This window comes from Tenebrio molitor, chromosome 4 (assembly GCF_963966145.1).
Source record: "Tenebrio molitor chromosome 4, icTenMoli1.1, whole genome shotgun sequence".
Classification (NCBI taxonomy): Eukaryota; Metazoa; Arthropoda; class Insecta; order Coleoptera; family Tenebrionidae; genus Tenebrio; species Tenebrio molitor.
The window spans coordinates 8,612,713-8,631,145 of NC_091049.1; the positions used below are offsets into that span (position 1 = coordinate 8,612,713).

General features: G+C 36.2%; 4 long non-coding RNA genes across 5 annotated transcripts; 3 read left to right on the forward strand and 1 right to left on the reverse strand.

The window, feature by feature from the left end:
• Positions 1-177: 177 nt before the first annotated feature.
• LOC138129046 (uncharacterized) lies at positions 178-2,837 on the reverse strand. Its single transcript, XR_011159042.1, has 2 exons — positions 2,648-2,837; positions 178-2,581 (listed from the first exon to the last, which is right to left on the reverse strand). It is a non-coding gene; the product is annotated as an uncharacterized lncRNA (long non-coding RNA).
• Positions 2,838-6,468: 3,631 nt separating this feature from the next.
• On the forward strand, positions 6,469-7,126 carry LOC138129043 (uncharacterized). The gene is made up of 2 exons (XR_011159039.1): positions 6,469-6,555; positions 6,605-7,126. It is a non-coding gene; the product is annotated as an uncharacterized lncRNA (long non-coding RNA).
• A 4,294-nt stretch (positions 7,127-11,420) lies between these two features.
• Positions 11,421-14,709, forward strand: LOC138129038 (uncharacterized). The gene is made up of 3 exons (XR_011159034.1): positions 11,421-11,777; positions 11,833-12,104; positions 12,232-14,709. It is a non-coding gene; the product is annotated as an uncharacterized lncRNA (long non-coding RNA).
• Positions 14,710-15,985: 1,276 nt separating this feature from the next.
• Positions 15,986-17,708, forward strand: LOC138129048 (uncharacterized). Of its 2 annotated transcripts, XR_011159044.1 has the most exons (3): positions 15,986-16,407; positions 16,457-17,492; positions 17,548-17,708. It is a non-coding gene; the product is annotated as an uncharacterized lncRNA (long non-coding RNA). The 2 variants fall into 2 exon arrangements; XR_011159043.1 differs by having other exon boundaries at positions 16,457-17,708.
• Positions 17,709-18,433: the final 725 nt, after the last annotated feature.

The following is an 18,433-nucleotide window of genomic DNA, read 5'->3' on the forward strand; positions in this document are numbered from 1 at the left end:
TCACGATTGATGATATTTGTGGTACTCGTACCTAATTATAATAAGGATGCGATGTTTTTAATTTTATATGGTTTTCATGATCCATCGTTAAATAAATCAATTGTTAATTCACGTCTGGAATATGGTCACTTTATTACAAGAATTGCATCCGAATTTATTAATCCATCTCGTTGCTAAAAATGATTTATATTTATCAATAAACATGGCACAACTTTTAACATTCAACCCGATAATATACTCCAATTTTTCTGTCGCTTTGTTTTGTCACAGAAGTTCGAATGAATGATTTTTCTGAATACAAAATTTCTTTTACCGTATTTGTAGTGCGAGTATTCCCAAATAATGGTTTATGGGATAACGGGAACGGGTTTGTTGGCCGTCGTTTGTGTTGGCATTTGTACCTGACAGAAAGTGCATGCATTTTGTGACATAACTTCTGCTCGAAGGACCCCCGGCAAATTGATTGACACCCGTCAAAATTTGCAGAGTATACAACCCACATTCCTCGAAACTGGAATTTTATTTTACTCCACTGGAGCCTTAAATTTAATAACGAATAACGCATTTTGACTTTTGAGCGTTTTTATTAAACAGAAGACGGTCGATGGTCGAGCGTTGGTATGGTCTATAAACATCCTTCAAAAATACGCTGACACATCGGCCTACCTGTTTAAAAAAACGGATTTACTATAAAATAGTTATTTTTATATTAAGTGCGCGAAGAGAGTGTTTTTTGTGCATGAAAAGGTCTTTTACGCCGAGACGAAGGTCGAGGCAGTATAAGCCTTTGAATGCACAAAAACATCTTCGCGCACGAAATATAAACAATATTTTTTCTATAATTGATTCAAAAAATTGAAATTAAAAATTCAAATTTTTGAAGGAACTCTGAAGTTTCAATGCAGTGACCATGTTGCTAGGTAACTAATAAAAAACAGTGCGTGAAATGAAAAACAGAAATAGTCGTATGCGTGAAATTGCATTTCACACACTGTTTTGTATGGTTTCTATGGTTTCGATCTTACTAACAATGCAAAAAAAAATACACGTTAGAAAATGACCCACTTCAGGCACAGATAACTATGCGTGAATTTCAATTTTTTGAATCAATTATAGAAAAACATTTTTTTTCCGTTATAGAAATTGTTCTTATTCTTATTGTAGTATTCAACGGTAGGCAACTAACAATGTCATTAATCATTATTGTTACCTAGTTGTCTTCATGAAAAACCGTCTAGAATTATTTGTATTTTTTTATTAAAGCTTTTTTAAAGTCCAGTGTGAGTTTATTATGAAAGGTCGACCTACATTATTAACAATACTTTTAGATTTTTAGTTGATTTTTTTTAGTTTGCATATCTAATTGAATACTAGACATAATGTTATCAAAACTTCATTCACATCCTAATCGTTACGATTTTACATTGTCTAAAAATATTATTAGGTAGACCCTCGGGTATTTTTTTTAAGTATAATTTGTTTTTGTAACACAACTTACTAAATTTGAGTTTTTTTATTTTGTGATATTAAAAAGCTTACACATTTTTGTAATAAAATTTAATGGGTTCAATGGACCATAAAGCAATAAACGATACATGGCCAACTTCATCTAGCTTCCGCTGCGCTCCATACGGCCGTCCCAATAAGGGTCTAAAGTTGATTCAGCTAACCTAAAAAAATCGTTTGGTAACTAGCCCCATCTGTTGCAAAATTTTTAACATAAATCTTTATGGGTTGATGGGGAAACCGTGTTTTTTTGTCAGTTTGACGGAAAAATGTGAACCGGACTTGATACTACTCTTTCGACTGTTGGAGAAAATTCGAAATTTAAGTAATAGTTATTGACCATGAAATGTTCAACTCCACGTGAATAACGTTTAGTTATTATTCGTATGTAATTATTTTCAATATACAAATTCTTTTTCATAAAATCGAATTTCAATTATGCGTGAGCGAAAGTGGAACCTTCACTCACTGGTAACCATGGATACAGACCCACTTTCTAGGGAGGTATCGAACAAACCAATTATTATTTTTAATCGCAGTAACACCATATATGCAGCTTCTGTTGCTTCCATAGCAGGGTATATTGTAAAAACATTAAATGAAATATTTCACTGTGTAGCAGGTCAAATTGCCACTATTCGTTTTGGCCGGGGTAGGAGGCCAAGAGGTCCTACTTATGCTCGCGGGACAATTAGATCGCTGTTCGAAAATCAGGAACTAGCAAGATAACGCAAGGCACATGACGTCGCGACGCGCCCACCCTGCCGTAACCTTTTTCGGGACGCTCATTTCGAGATCATTCAATTTTGTTTGTGTCGTCAATCAGAACAAATTTTAGTTTATCGGTTCAGGGTTCATTTTTTGTTTATCGGTTCACTTTCAGTTTTCTTTCAGTTTCACTTTCGGTTTTCGTTTGTTTCTTACGCGGTTTCATTTTTGAGAGTTTTTTTTTGTAGAGTCTTGGTGCCAGCCGTATCGTCGTTCGCTTATGGTCCGTTTTGTGAGGACACGTCAGGATCACGCTGTGTCGCAAGCGTAGTCGTATCTCGGCGGGTCCTAAGCGCATCGGGATCATCTGCGGATATCGTTTTTGAATCAAATTCTGGAAGCAACGTCTATCGTGAATTACGCGCGGACTCACCGACACGTTACCGCTTCAACATCTGAATTTTCCGATCGGTGATTTCCAACGTAAACAAACCGGCGCCATGATCGACCATCTGTCATTTAGCGCGCAAGTGTAGTACCGCCGGAAGTAGTCATCGGGATGCGCTGTTAGTACAATTACCGGAACGCCTTATCGCCCAACGGAATAAGGTCGAGATCTTTCGTGTGAGCTCTCCTAGAAACGAGGGTAACCAAAAAACCCGATCGCGAGCGGAAATCAGGGGACTCGGTCGGCGACCGCCGAGCGGGCGGCTGTGCCGCAAGTCGCGAGCTGCGAATCACGTGCGTGGCGTTCGGGATCCGCAATCATCCCCGAGGGCGGATTGCCGAACGCCATGGCGCTTATCGTCCGGCGCTGCCAGCCTTCGGGGCCAGGGCCGGACTGTGGTTTTAAAACAAGTGAGGCAAACTTCAAATGTCGCGCCCCAAAAACCAATTTCATAACTGATTAATTAAAAAATGATAATATAATATCAATAACACAACTACTCCTCCAAAACTGCATTTTTAATAATTTTTAACTAGTAGAAAACGAAAAACAAACCTCTGTTGAATGCAATTAAAAACTAATAAGTAGGTACAACAAAAAAATTGAAATTAAAGAAAGGACACACGGCGACATTTAGTTTTCGCAAAATCGTCGATCATATTATCGTAGTCAATAGTGGAAGCTAATTCCGACTCTATTGCTAGAATGGCCAAACTATTAAGTTTTTCCTGTGACAACCTCGATCTTAAATATGTTTTTATTAATTTAAGTTTGGAAAAGCTTCTTTCACCTCCAGCAACAGTTACAGGCGTGGTAAGTAGTATCTTCAAAACAATAATGGTGTTTGGGTACAATGTTTCTAATCCTGTTTTAAACAAGTGGTTGTACACTTCAAGGGGTGTCATTGACGATTGCAAATGTTGACTGACATCAATAACCTCATCTTTCAAGTCAACACCGCTTACATCGGAATGTGCGCCATCGGTTAGCAGAATCTGTAAATCGCTGCACACTTTTTCTACATAGTGTACATCTTTGAATTTTATGCCAGCGATATCGTAAAACATAGAAAAATTATCACCGTGGCTTTTCATTAGTTGAAAACGGTTTTCTATCGACTGAATTGCTACATCCAGTAAAACATTAACAAATCCTGTCTCAAATTGCTTTTCAGCATCTAGAATTGGTTGGTCAAGAGCCTCATAATCAAATTGACGCTTTTTTCTTCGTGGCCTAATTGGTTCAATACTTTCGAATGCGGAGGAGGTGTCCATTTCTTCTGCAAGCTCTCTAGCTGTAACAAGCATTTGATTAAACCCCGTACCATCCCTTCTATAATCATTTAAAAATTGTTTAGTATTTTCTAGCATACAAATGCATTGCGTGATATCTATCTTGGGCGATTGCATAGTTTTAGATACCTTATCCACTTTAAACAAGATCTCATACCAAATAATGACGCTGCAAATGAATTGAAATTTCTTCATTGATCTAGCGAGTCCTTCCGCTTTAGCTTTGGCTTCGGCGTCTTTAGAAGTTGTTCTTATTTCTACTAAAGCATCATAAATCTCCCCCATTTGATATCTTAAAGGTGTCAAAGCATCTATTCTACTGGACCATCGCGTTGTGCTCAACGGCTTTAATGTTATATGTGTTATATGATTTTTCAATACATTCCACCGTGCCGTTGATGCAGAAAAAAATGTGAACAATTCTTGAACTGTTGAAAAGAAACCTACTAATTGTCCAGACTCTGAAGCAGCATCATTGAGAACTAAATTTAAAGAATGACAACCGCAGGGAACAAAAAATGCCCTTGGGTTTTCCAGAAGAAGTCTACGTTGTACCCCCGATCTAATGCCCTTCATATTTGCTCCGTTGTCATAACCCTGACCGCGGATATATTGCACATTAAGTCCCAAGACTTTTAACTTTTCCATTAACAGTTCAGTTAATCCTGCACCACTGCTGTCAGTCACCGGGAAAAAGCCAATAAAAAATTCTTCAGGTATAAATTCATTGGTCTTAGGGTCTAAACAGACTATTCGAATAATTAGGGATAGCTGCTCGACTCTGCTGATATCCGGGGTACAATCCATAATCACCGAATAATATTTGGCATCTTTGATCAAAGCAATTATTTTCTGTTTTACGTTTTCAGCCATCTGCTCAATCAGTTCATCTTGAATTGTTTTACTCAAATAAGAAACTGACCACTTCTTACAATCCCTCTGCAGCTGCACTTTCCGAAGATGCTCTTCCAAAATAGGATCAAATTTTGATAACATTTCTATGCATTTTAAAAAATTTCCGTTATTTTTTTCGAACAAACGGTCACTTGAGCCTCTGAAAGCTAAGTTTTGAGAAGTTAACATTTGAACGACAGCAATTATTCTCTTAATAATATTCCGCCAAAATTTTATTTGAATGTTTTGCTGTGCCTGTTGGACAGCATCGATAGTTTTGCCGCATTTTAGTCTTTGATCTAGCTCTCTCCACTTCACAAAAGCTTTCATGTGGCCTGCACTTTTTTCGTGTTGCTCTAAATATCGATGGACATTTTTCCAATCAGAATATCCTTCCTTTTTCCAAGATATAGATTGATCTCCAAACAAAAAACAACAAAAACAATACACAGAGTCATTTTGAATGGAATATAACAGCCATGGTCTTGTCACTTGATCTCCATTCTTCAGAAGTTTTGTATAAAGTGCTTCCGTAAAACAACGTCCTTGGCTATTTCTTGGAAAATCACGATTTTTGATTTGCAGGGGTCCTTTTTCTACCAACATCTGTCGGGTACCATGACCTATGTTGTTGCGATTCCAAGTTCCGGGATCCGGGTCAAATTTGGATGTGGTTGCGACAGGATTTGCATGTTTATTGTCGTCATCACTTTTCATCTCTTCTTCGCTATCTATGGTTTTATTTTTGTCGTTTTTACTTTCGTCAATTTCTTCAGTATCTTGGACTTTTTTATCCGCTTCGTCATCCGTTTGAATTTTTTCAATTTCATTAATTTTTTCTTCTACCATTTGGTCTGTTTCATCATTAGTTTCTGAACGAATACTTACAGATTGCGTATTATCGGAAGTGTGGGATCTTGAGGTTAAAAATCCCAACATACTCTCCGATTGCTTTTGTTTTAGAAGCATTTCCTTTCTTCTCTTTAGTCTAAATTGATGACCCGACAGTTTGATTCTTTTTTTGTCCATTTTCTAAAGAAATTAATTTCTATTTAGAATAAAAAACAGTTAGGTACCTATAACCACACCAACCTTGCAAAAATAAGATCAAATTTTGTTGGTATAGGCAATTATTAACTAATTAACAAAAAGTACACACACTACTTAATTAACTCGACCTCACTACTCGAACAGACTGACTTCGACTGACTTTTCTTTTTACAAACTACCACTAAGATATATGGTAACATAGTAAAAAAAAAAAACTACAAAAGATAAAGGTGTCACAAGAATTGCAATAAGAAAACACTGCTGGCGGCCGCCCCTCACACGTGCACTTCCTCGAACTCTTTTGGTCTAGATCATCAGCCGCTAAAGCCGCCTTTATCGGTGGCAGTGTCGGCACATTTCACATTTTAAACAATAAAAAGGCATAGTAGCACAGGCCAACCTATTCGTATTTCGCGGAGCCCTTGCTATTAGAATATTAGAATAGATCTTAAATTGGTTTAGGATTTCTTTATTATTCTGAATAAATAGTAAACTCAAAAATGCGCCCCTGATTCCCGTCTAGTGAGGCAGTCGCCTCTCTGCCTCATGCCACCGTCCGGCCCTGTTCGAGGCCGTCGAGGAGCCCGAAAGTTACCGTACCGCTACCGTTACCGTTTACCGTGGTCGAGAAACCCCTCGTCGTCTAGCGAGATAGAGGTAATTATCGTTCATTAGCGAATTCACTTCACTAACTTTCGTCTATTAGGGGTAGTTCGAGCCAATTACCGTTACTGTACCGTGAAGGAGTAGGTACCGGGAGGTCCTCCTTCGATTTATCGTGGAGCAACCCCTTTCAGCGGAAAGGTAATTACGTCAATTCGTTAGGGGTCGTTCGTTAGGGTGGTCGAGAGCCACATCGTTCGTTAGGGTGGTCGAGAGCCACATCGTTCGTTAGGGTGGTCGAGAGCCACATCGTTCGTTAGGGTCGTCGAGAGCCACATTGTTCCTTAGGGCCAGTCGTCGTTCTTTAGGGTGGTCATCGCCAGACCACACACCGTTCGAATAAAGAATCCATCAAGGTCACGCCGTGACGCCTTCATGTAAAGAACCGTACCGCAAGCCGAAATAACGCACTTCGAGGACACGCAACCACCTGACATAAGATAAGTCGCCACACTTTTATAGCGGACAATTTCAAATTTTTGAGCGCCTCGAATTTCCCGCTTCTCAGTTAAACAATTTCTGCACTTGTTGAAAATTTTTTTGTATTTAAAAAACTGTAAGAATTTTTGTCAACGTTTTTTTTGCAATCAATTTCAATTTTGGAGCTTAACCGACTTCACCCCTTCCTGTAGGAATCAATTTTCATTTTTCGTCAAGGTGAAATCTAAGCCTCGACCTTGGGTTCATTTCATTCGCATTTACAGGAGGAAGTTGAAGGTTCGGGAGGGTCTCCTTTCAATAATTTTAAAACCATTCATTACTCGTCTTAGAACATCTTGTTAATTTAAGATAATTTCGGTAAAACGAAAAGCTTTTCTGGTTAAGACCACATAATTTCTAAGATCATCTAAAAGTACTGGTTCCGCATATTTCATATTTCTTCATTTGGTTACATGCGAACCGCTATCACACTCGTGTGAACCAGTGCTAAAACGGCACAACATTTTTGTGTGAGATTTCCGCTTTAGACCGAATAAACCAATTTTAATTTTATCTTCCATGAGTATCTGTTCGTACTCCCTAGACGGGTAAAATCAGAGCACTTGTCCCGGCAACTGGACAAGTTTGAAACAAGCTCAAAAGCAAGTTGCCTGGCGCCCATTTTTCATTTTTTTGAACCCACACCCTATGCCCCGAAAACCCCCTGAGAGCCCGGTGCAGTCACTGGCCAACTTTTGGTCATAACTGCGACAGTTGTCTCTCTCCTATATTGTCTTTTTCAACCCCTGATTCTCTTTTACGTTCAATTAATGTTCAAAATCGTAGCGGTTTGACTTATCCAAATTATCAGTTTGTAAGTTTTTTTAAAGAATTGGCAAATATTGCCACCACAGAAATGTTATGATATTTGGCCCAAGAAAATATTTGCAAACAACTCGTAACAATTTTACTTCCACATTGAATTCGTAATTCCCTCTTTATCTGTAACACACATAAAGACAAAATTTGTAAAGTTATTATAGAATTATTGATGAAACCACTTTTAAATAATAGTTGTTCACAAAAAACTGATTCCATAAAAAGAAAATCAATTGCTAATAAACCCATAAGTGGAAAGGTTTTAAAATTATAATACTACGTATCTACCAAAGAGGTACAGTTGCGGCCGTTGAAATCTCAGACAGGAAAGATTCAAACACTCTGTATAAATTCCGAAATTTGATTAGCGCAAACAGGATTTTCATCAAGGATTATAAAGTCAGTGTCAGTATTTGACATAGTAGGGCAGAATCGCGCGTATTAGGCATTCACGATCTTTTTGGGACCGAGTTGGCTATGATTTTTTCTTTTCATGTTGGACTAACTGACTCAGTGATGCAACGCATGCAATTTTTTTTTTCTGTCAGTGTCTGTTCGACATTTTCTTGCCACCGCGTTGCCATATTTATTATTTTAATATTCGTAAGAACCTAAATGATTTATTAAGTGTGTAAAAATAATAAAAGTTTTTGTCAAAGGAACAGTCAAAATTGCCAAAATAATTTTATTACGATAAAAAATGTTTATTAAACGATTTAATTTAATTTAAAAATGCAGACCAGATTTAAGAGATCCGGCAACAATGTACCTACTCAGAAAATATAACCTTAAACAGAAAACAACCTAACCTAACACAAAAAGTGTCAATTTCCTTTAGGGGATTTAGTTATCACCGAGGTACTGCCAACAAAATCACCAGATGGTCATAGCCAACTCGGTCCCAAAAAGATCGTGAATGCCTTATAACTTTTGAAATACCGCAATTATCTGATTTGCAAAAATGTGTTTGACTGAGGGACGGTGTGAGTATAAGAGCCATTGCGAGAGAAATTAATGTGGATAATGTTTGAGTGACATTTTGAGTAACGTCACTTTCAAAGCCGAAAGTTTGGCGTTGTCAAAGTGTCTGAGTTTTCAACGGCCGCAACTGTACCTACATACCTATCCACACATTTAGGTATGTCCTTTAGTTATCACTCCTTTATGCTGTTTAAAATTAAGTTACTTTCGAGTTTTGTTCCTTTTCCATTGTTTTATGTAAATAATATACATATTAAATATAGTTAGTTTACAGTCGATCATCGATAAATGTAGAATTTGCGGAACTGAAGGGGAAACCATTGAACACATCATTTCTTCTTTCACCGTTTTGGCTCAAAACGAATATAAAAAACGTCATGATATATTCGCTAAAATTATACACATGAATTTAGCAGTTAAATTCAACTTATTAAAGGATACACAACCACATTATATTTATAAACCAGAAAGTTGTTTGGAAAATGACAATTACAAATTATATTTTGATCGCACAGTTTTAACTGACATTCACATTCAGCATAACAGACCAGACATTATTATTTTAAATAAACAACAAAAGCAAGGATATCTTTTAGATATAGCTGTTCCAAATTCCCATAATATAACACAGACATATAACACAAAAATTAATAAATATTTAGAGCTCTCCGTTGCTATGAGAAATCTTTGGAGTTTAGAAAAAATTTCTATTTTACCACTTACAATTTCAGCAACGGGAATAGTACCGCAATCTCTTTTTAAAAATTTAAAAATTCTGGATTTAGGGAACACATTGGTAGTTGAAATTCAAAATAGTATATTGTATATCAAGAGTTGAAAATGAAAGATTTCACACGAGTTTGCAGAATTGAGCCACAAGCCGTAGGCGCGTGGCTTAAGCAAACGAGTGTGAAATCGAATTTTCAACACGTGGTATACACGATATTTTTCCGACGACCACAAAAAAAAACGCTAATATTCGGCGTCCCTTCAAACTTCAAATATTATTCGACAGAGCTGCGGACAAAATAATTATGCCGTTGCGCGGAGATAGACATCGTTAATCATCGGCCCGTGTACCTACAATATAAAAACGCACAGCTGTCGGCCAATCAGATTTCTCAAATTTTTCATTGTACACGGTTAGGCTGTTCGTTCGTGTTCGTGTTGAAATCGTTTGCAATTTTAAATTTTCACTAAGGGAAAACTGTGTGAAATGTGCCACATTGCATAGTGGTCGTCGGAAAAGGTATATAATTGTACTCATGTCATATCGTGAGGAAATTCCTTAACATTGACACAGAACATAATACACAACAAAGTCAAAATGCGGAGGCGAGACGCCAGTAATTATGTTGATAAGCACTGCACAATTACTTGATAGTAATATCCGTAATAGTGTATGTACTCCGGCAAAATTAACACTGGCCGGGTTTCTGTGAAACGAGCTAAGCTATCCGTTACAAGTTACAACCATATAACTATAAAGAGATATAATGCGCCTTGTGCCCAATTTTTCTTGCCAACATTATGAGACAAAAAACATATCGCTGTACTGCACTACTCATGCGCACTTGTGGGCAATCTCAAAGAGTAAGATCACACTTGTGTTTTGTTTCACTTAGATGGCCAGACCGCAAGACTTTCTACGCATAGGGAAGGTATAGTTTATTTTTTAATCAAAGAGCCACAACACCGCAATTCACACCCAAAATAGAGCTGACAACATTGTACACTTTTGACATAGGGTGAAAAATCTCATCATATAAAAATTGAGGTTATTAGAGATATTAGTAGCGCAGCATGTTAATAAAGTTAATAACGACTAATAACAACTAATTTGAGAGTTTAATAAATGTCTTACTTTGCTAAGCATGTTTAATAACACGTTTAAACTTTAGCTGCGAGTTTACGTACTTTCAAGGACATTAAAAATGACAGACATTGGCTGGTATAGCCAATAGATATCATTAAATTCCCTAAATTTAGTAAAATTTTATATTTACAAACCTAAATCAACAGGTCGTGGTTCTTTGATTAAAAAATAGACTATAGCTAAGGCGCATTATATTTCTTTATAATTATATGGTTACAACAACATAAGTTAAGATTGGTGAGACGAGACAGCTGGACGTATTTCTGAATGTATTCATCGTTTCAAAACCGCACTCTGTGTTGCACTCGGCAAATCCGTCACTGGCCGACCCTTCCTTGGCCGAATCAGAGCCGAATGATTTCTTCGAATGCGCTTAAAAATATTTCTCATATACATCGTAAATGTATTTATTATTTAATAAACACTTGCCGCAGGAGCCTAGGAAGGGCTTTGTCTATTATCGTCGTAGCTTTGTAAATATTCATATGCATTTAATTTTTGTAATGGTGAAAAAATAACTTTAACTTCAACACCTAATTTAAATTGATCTTTACTGAGGCAATTAAAAAAAAACGATGAAGGCGAACAGACATCATAATTTATGTCCAGAAGAATTTTGCGTTTATTAAGCGGAGTTTTATTTACACACACATTTTTTTTCAAAACTATCCTGGATGCGTTCAAGAACCGTAAACTAAGAAGGATAGCCAGTTCCCTATGTTCCAACATTCGCCAGCGGATGACTGGCTGTGACGTCACCATGATACCTCGATGCTTTGTTCACATTCGGGAGAGCGTTATATTCTCCACAATCTTCACGTTTGTTGCGCTAATAAAGAAGTGACTGTCGTCAAGATCGCTATATTGTCGCGTGTTTTTTTATTGGGTGTTACTTCCTGTGTTGACAGATTTTCGTTTTAATTAATTAATCGTAGAGCATTTTTTATTAGTGAGTAGTTTAGTGCAAAGAAGACGTATGTTGTGTTTATAAGATCTTGAAGATACTTTTAGTTTGTACTTTATAATTTAATACTACACTTATATACATACAGCGGATAAGGTAAGAAAAGTATAAATTTATGTATTCCCACGTTGTTATTAAATATTACCTACAGAAGTGGGTCATAAATCATAATGCCGGGAGTAAGATGCGCAGTCTTTGGTTGCAAAAATAACCATAAAACAAAAAAAGGTACTGGACAAGAGGGACAAGATATAATTTTTCACTCTTTTCCAAAACCTAAAGATATGGTGTCTCAAACAATGAGAAATGAATGGATTAACAGGTGCAAGAGAGAAGATAAATTGAATCCAGAAACGAGTAGGATTTGTTCGAAACATTTTGTCGAAACAGATTACGAACGGGACTTACAGAATGAATTGCTAGGTAAAAAAATAATAATTTTATCTTTGTTTGAGCCAAATATAAAAGCACATTTAAACCTATATTTAAATAATACAGACTTTCATTGTACTTGAAGTTAGTATATTTGAATGCTTTTTTTTAATTTTAGGGTTACCTTTAAGAAAAAAATTAAAAAAAACAGCAGTTCCAACAGTGGGGCTGCCAAGCAAAAGCGCTTCTACCACAACTTCAAATACCGATTCTGATCGCTTTAGAAGACTTCTCAAAAGACAAAGACATCAAGAAGTAGAGAAGCTCATCATAACTGACTGCAATAATGAGACCAATTTGAGATTAGATAATGATAACTCACCTCTAGAGTGCCCTCCTACAACTTCACTAGCTAAATCAGAAAATGAAAAGTACGATCAACTACTGAAAAAATTTAATGATTTGAAATCAGAGCATATTGAAATGAAAAAAACTTTTGGAAAAAAACTTAAAGGACTCAGAGATCAATTGAAATATTATAAAACTAAGAGCTGCAGAAGTCCAAAATCAAAAAATTCAGAAAAGTCTCTAATTCTCTTAAAAAAAGTGCTCACTGACAATCAAATAGCTTTGTTGTCTAAAAAGAAAAAGCGAATTAATTGGACGCGAGATGAGCAAGCTGTAGCATTTACATTGAGATATTATAGTAAGAAATGTTATCTCTATCTGAGAAATAAACTTCACTATCCCTTACCCTCATTATCGTCTTTAAGAAAATGGGCTTCTCAAATTGATGTCAGTCAAGGAATTTTGAAAGATGTTTTGCTAATGTTAAGTCTTGTCGGAGAGTCGTTCTCAGAATTTGAAAAAACTGTTGTTATTCAGTTTGATGAAGTCAAAGTGAAGTCAGTCCAGGAATACGATACATCTAAAGATGAAGTGTTAGGACCTCACAACCAAATGCAAGTTGTAATGGCCAGAGGTCTATTTGCTCAGTGGAAGCAACCATTGTATATAGCTTTTGACCAAAAAATAACTAAGGAGATATTACTTACTATTGTCAATGAACTGCACAGAATTTCCTATAACGTTGTGGCTTGCGTAAGCGATTGTGGAGCAAGTAATATGGGATTATGGAAGGAATTAGGAATTAATGCAGATAACACTTCATTTGAACATCCTATAACAAAAAACAACATCTACATGTTTGCAGATGCTCCACACTTACTCAAATTAATTCGTAATTGGCTTCTCGACGTGGGATTTGTATTAGAGGATGGATCGGTAATAAATAAAACTCCTTTGCAGGCATTAGTGTCAATAACAGATACCGAAGTTAGACCTAATTGGAAAGTTAGTCAGAAACATTTGGATTGTCAAAAAAGTCAACGTCAAAATGTTAGGCTAGCAGCCCAGCTTTTGTCAAATACTGTTTCAACATGTCTTTTACGTTATAAACCAGGAACTGATAAGCAAATGGCGGAGACGTTGGGAAATTTTATCAGTGATATCAATTTGTGGTTCGATATATTTAACAGTTACTGTGCTAAAGGAAAAGTTCCAACTAAAAATGCTTATGGAGTATCTTTGGAAAATCAAGAAAAACACCTGGACAACATGATTCAAAGGATTTCAAGTATCAGAGCTATTGGAAAGAATGCTCTTCAAACATTCCAAAAGGGAATGATTATTTCAATGAAATCTCTCAAAAACTTATTTTATGACATGAAATCAAAATTAGATATAAAGTATATATGCACACACAGATTGAATCAAGATAGCTTGGAAAATTTCTTTTTCCAAATTAGGAGCAGAGGAGGACCTGATGAACATCCGAGCCCCCTAGCAGCTATATACCGAATTCGGATGATAATGCTTGGCAAAAATCCTGGTATTCTTGGTTCAAAGGTCAATACTGAATCCAAGACTACAGATGAATATATAGTTCCAAAAGTTTTGGAAACGGCGAAAATTAATGTAATTTTTGAAGAAGCCAGCGAATCTACTGAATTGAAAAGTTTTTCATCGTTCTCCTCTTCAAATTCCTCAAATGAGTCAATGACAACTCCTGATTTCAGTCCAACGTCTCAAGAAATCACAGACGATGCCTTAGAGTACATTGCGGGTTATATGGCCAAGAAATATAAAGATAAAATACCTAATTTAGGACAGTTCACCCACAAATTAAAAGCGGACAAAGCACCTTCATGGGTGCAACAACTTTCATACGGAGGACTAATAAAACCATCTGATCATTGGCTGAAAAAAATTAAAAAATGGAACTACTATTTTCAGACTCATCACGGCGAATCATTTCGCAAAGGACCCGGAATTGTAAGACATCTGGCTGTAAAAATCTTCAAAAAAGAAAATAATATTCCGTTTAATATGGTACAAGATTTTAGCAAACTAAGGACAATAATTCGGGTGAACTTTAATAATTTGAAAGCTAAACATGCTAAAACGATGAAAAGAAAAAGTACGGAAACAGACTTATCTAGAACAAAGAGACGAAAGCTAAGCAAAATAACTAAGTGATTTAAACCCACAGAATTAATAAGTATGTAGGTACTTACATACTATATAGTAACTATAACTATATATTTAGTAATATTGTATCAAATTACTGAAAAAATTACAGTTGCTTTAATTTTAAGCATGTTATCTTATTTCTATGAATAGATTACTTATGGCCAGTTTATAGAAAAAGAATTAAATATTTAATTCGAATTAAATTAATGCGCAAAAAACCCATGAATCCGAAACTTCGATTGGTTAGATCTGATCACGTCTTCAATTAATTTCACATTTGATTACGATTAACTTAATTTCGCTTCTGTAAATTGGTCTAGAGTATTTAAATTTAATTTAAAAATAGCCAATGATAATGTAATAAACAATATGACGGCCTGATTCTGCGCTGCGGATTCACGAACTTATATATCGGAATGGTTGAGGTATCACAGTGACGTCACAGCCCGAGCGGTACTGGCGGATAGATTCGGGCGATCTGGCAATCCTTATTGTGTACGGTTCTTGGGATGCGTTTAGGTATTTATACTAATATGTCAATATGTGTACATATTTACAGAAGATACCGTACACAGTACAATGTAATTAGGTACGAGACAGACATGTAAATTGTTATTTGGGTTTGAAGAAAAATAACGTAAACATTTTTTTATCAGAAAATATGAAAATAAAATTCGTAATTTTGTGTGGTACGGCCCGGCCGACTCTGCCGCCCCTAACGAGCCGTCACTGAACCTCGTACAGGACCACTATCGCTATGAAGACCAAATCGTGATTAATCTCCAACCAGAACAAAGTCCCATTCCACTACCCAATTTTTATGTTTTCTTGTCCACTCTAAACACGCTGCATGATCAGCTAGTGTTAATAGAGGTGCTATGTATGGACAAAAATTGTCTAAACCAAATCCTTTTGATCGATTTCTTACTGTTTGAACGTGAATTGTTGGTCCACCAGCATGTCGCAAGGCATTTCATACTTGTAACGCTCGATAGAAAGGATGCCTTCTCTTGTTAGAAGCAGATAACGATCGTGTGGAGCTGTTGTACTTCGCAGTCTTTCACTTCTGGGCCGTTATCTACCAGAATTTGTCTCAGCAAACCGATTCCACAGTTTACTTACAATACTCTGGCTAACCCCAAAATTTTGGGCTACTTCTGCTTGGCGGGACCGTCTTCAAGCATTCCAATAGCCCTATTCACTTCAAATTCACTTAAATGCAATCTTCTTTCCATATTTGGCAAAAACAATACGGTACAACCGTACAGTACACACAAATTGAGATAAGATCAACATTTTATCGAAAAAGAATTCAGTAAAAAGTGTAACAAAAAAAGAAGTTCTTTTACGCAGATTTGGTACAGAAAACTACCATGATGACGTTATGATTTTTTTTTTAATTTTTCTTAATATTTGCTTGAAGGATATATTTCAAATTTTACGCGCGCTAGGTACTACTTTCTCTGCGTAGAATTTAGTGATTTTTATGTCAACCAATCTCTCGCTGGACAAACTATACCAATTTTTTTCATTCGTTGTTTAGCTAAACTCCATCCATTTTCAATATACACAACTAAATCTAGTGATTTTAGTAACTTTTGTGGTGTAATAGGATACAACTTTTTTCTACTGTAAACGCAATGTCAGATAATAATTCAGGTTAGGTATGTATATTTTGAAGGTTATAATGTACGATTATTGTCATTTTTTACAAATCTCTAATCGAGTCCCGCAATCAAGCAAAGTAAACTAGTTTTGAATATTTTACTTAAAATATGGTATTCTACAGGTTAATATTAAATACCGGCATTGAAACCAACAAGTAGGTGTACCTTAATAAACATAAACAGATTTTAACGAAAAGATTTCAGAGCAGGACACAGAGTGGAAGCATGATACATTCAAAATGAATAGTGCTCAGGAGCAGACCCTCTCAAGTCAAGCCTGAAGACCGGCGGTCTTGTAATTAAAAAAAGCGCACAACGGCGCAAATATTTCTTCACTGTTCCATCGTGCGTCGTTTCCATTCTGTGCCTGTGCCCCCGATCCAGAAATTACTCCGTATTTTTCCTTCAGATATCTGTAGGAGACTGAAGCTAACATTTTAAATAGATCAATTTAAATTAAAAGTGGATTTATCAACTTACGGCAAAAATTTCCTCAACCATTCGATAAACTGGCATCTTCCCCAAATTTGGACCATTTACTTCCCAAATGTTTTTAAAACACCGGTGAACACTTTGTTTTATTTCTAAAGTGAAGCAATTTTCTCTTTATAACCCTGCCTGTGGCCTCCATGATATCGCTACTTGATCGTATTTTTTTCAATAATTATAATGTGACAGTGTCAAATATTTTGACAAATTCAAAACGTCCGCTTTGAATGTTCAATATTAGAAAAAATAAAACACTTTCATTGCAATACAAAAAAAAAAATCCCTAACAGTAATGTACAGCGTGATCAACAATGACTGAGTGTGTTGGCAATGAAACAATTGAAAAATATTGGTGTTTTTCTGTTTCGTAATTGGCACTAACCGGATGTTTTAAGTTGACACGACATTTAAAAAAAATTAGGTTATGTCGGGTATGTTTATGCCACCGCCGCGCCGTATTGATGGTTTAATGCCTGTGATCTCCACGGCGCCACTTTAGGGGGGAATGTCACTAAATAATCATAACCTCACAAACAAATGTAATGAATTCAGTGAAGTTGTCAAAGTGCAATGTCAAGAGCCTCACAGTTTAAAAGTAACTTTAATAACAAAAATGTTATTAATTTAGTTGCAGCTACTTCTGCTTGGTGTTTCTGGTTTTTAGTATTTTGCTGTTAGTGTTTAAAGTGGCTTTTTTATCATATTAGAACTGATACTGCGGTAAATGCAGCAACAACAAGTTCCGTTAGTTGTAAACCTATTTGTGGAATAATATTAAAATTATAATCTCAATCTTGGATTTGCAGTGGGTACATTATTTCCTAAACGGGTCATTTCAGATGAAGATGGGTCCATAACAAAACAATTATATTTGCTTAATTAATCCGTGCCATTCTTGGTGGAAATGAGTGGAAAGTATACTTTAAGTTTTGTACAGTTTTGAATGTAATTATATAATTTTGGACAATTATTATTCTATGAATTTGTACTCGCCACTGACCAAGATATTTTCAAAAAACGCGGCGCCGAAACTTTGTCCCTTCCGCAAAACCAAACCAGTGGACCAGTGCGCAACATCTTGCTTCTGCCAATTTAGAATATCCAAAATGTAATTACAAGTAAAGTATCATTTATCACGGGACAACTACGTATGACTGCATGCATCATGCAGATACATGAGTGTGGAGTGTGGACTGCATGTCTAAATTGTCACGATGCACATGACGTTGTCACACATTTGATAGCATGACAGTTAGTTGCTAACAGCAACCCCCGAAAACAACCCCAAATGTCAGAATCATGAGAATAGGATTTTTCGCTCTATGCCCAGGCCGCTATAGACACTCGGACTATCTAGCAGGTCGTGATTTAAACCAACCTGAATTAACCCAAGATACCTACCTTGTCCGTGTTAACCCACATAAGTCGTCTTCTAATTCTCACAAATAGTAAATATCATTTCCAACATAAAAACACATGCCCTTTCAACTGGTAATGTCAAATTTCCATGTCACCTCATTATTTCTTCGAGCAACCCCCACCCTCTTCCTCCCCTCGTAGTCGGATTGCACCAAACTCTATTCGGTAGTCACTATTACAGAGTTATTTCCAATGGCAAGATCCGAGATTATTTTGTTAAAAGTTTCAGCAGTTATCGCCGTCGATCTATGAAGACGTAAATAATTTTATAAG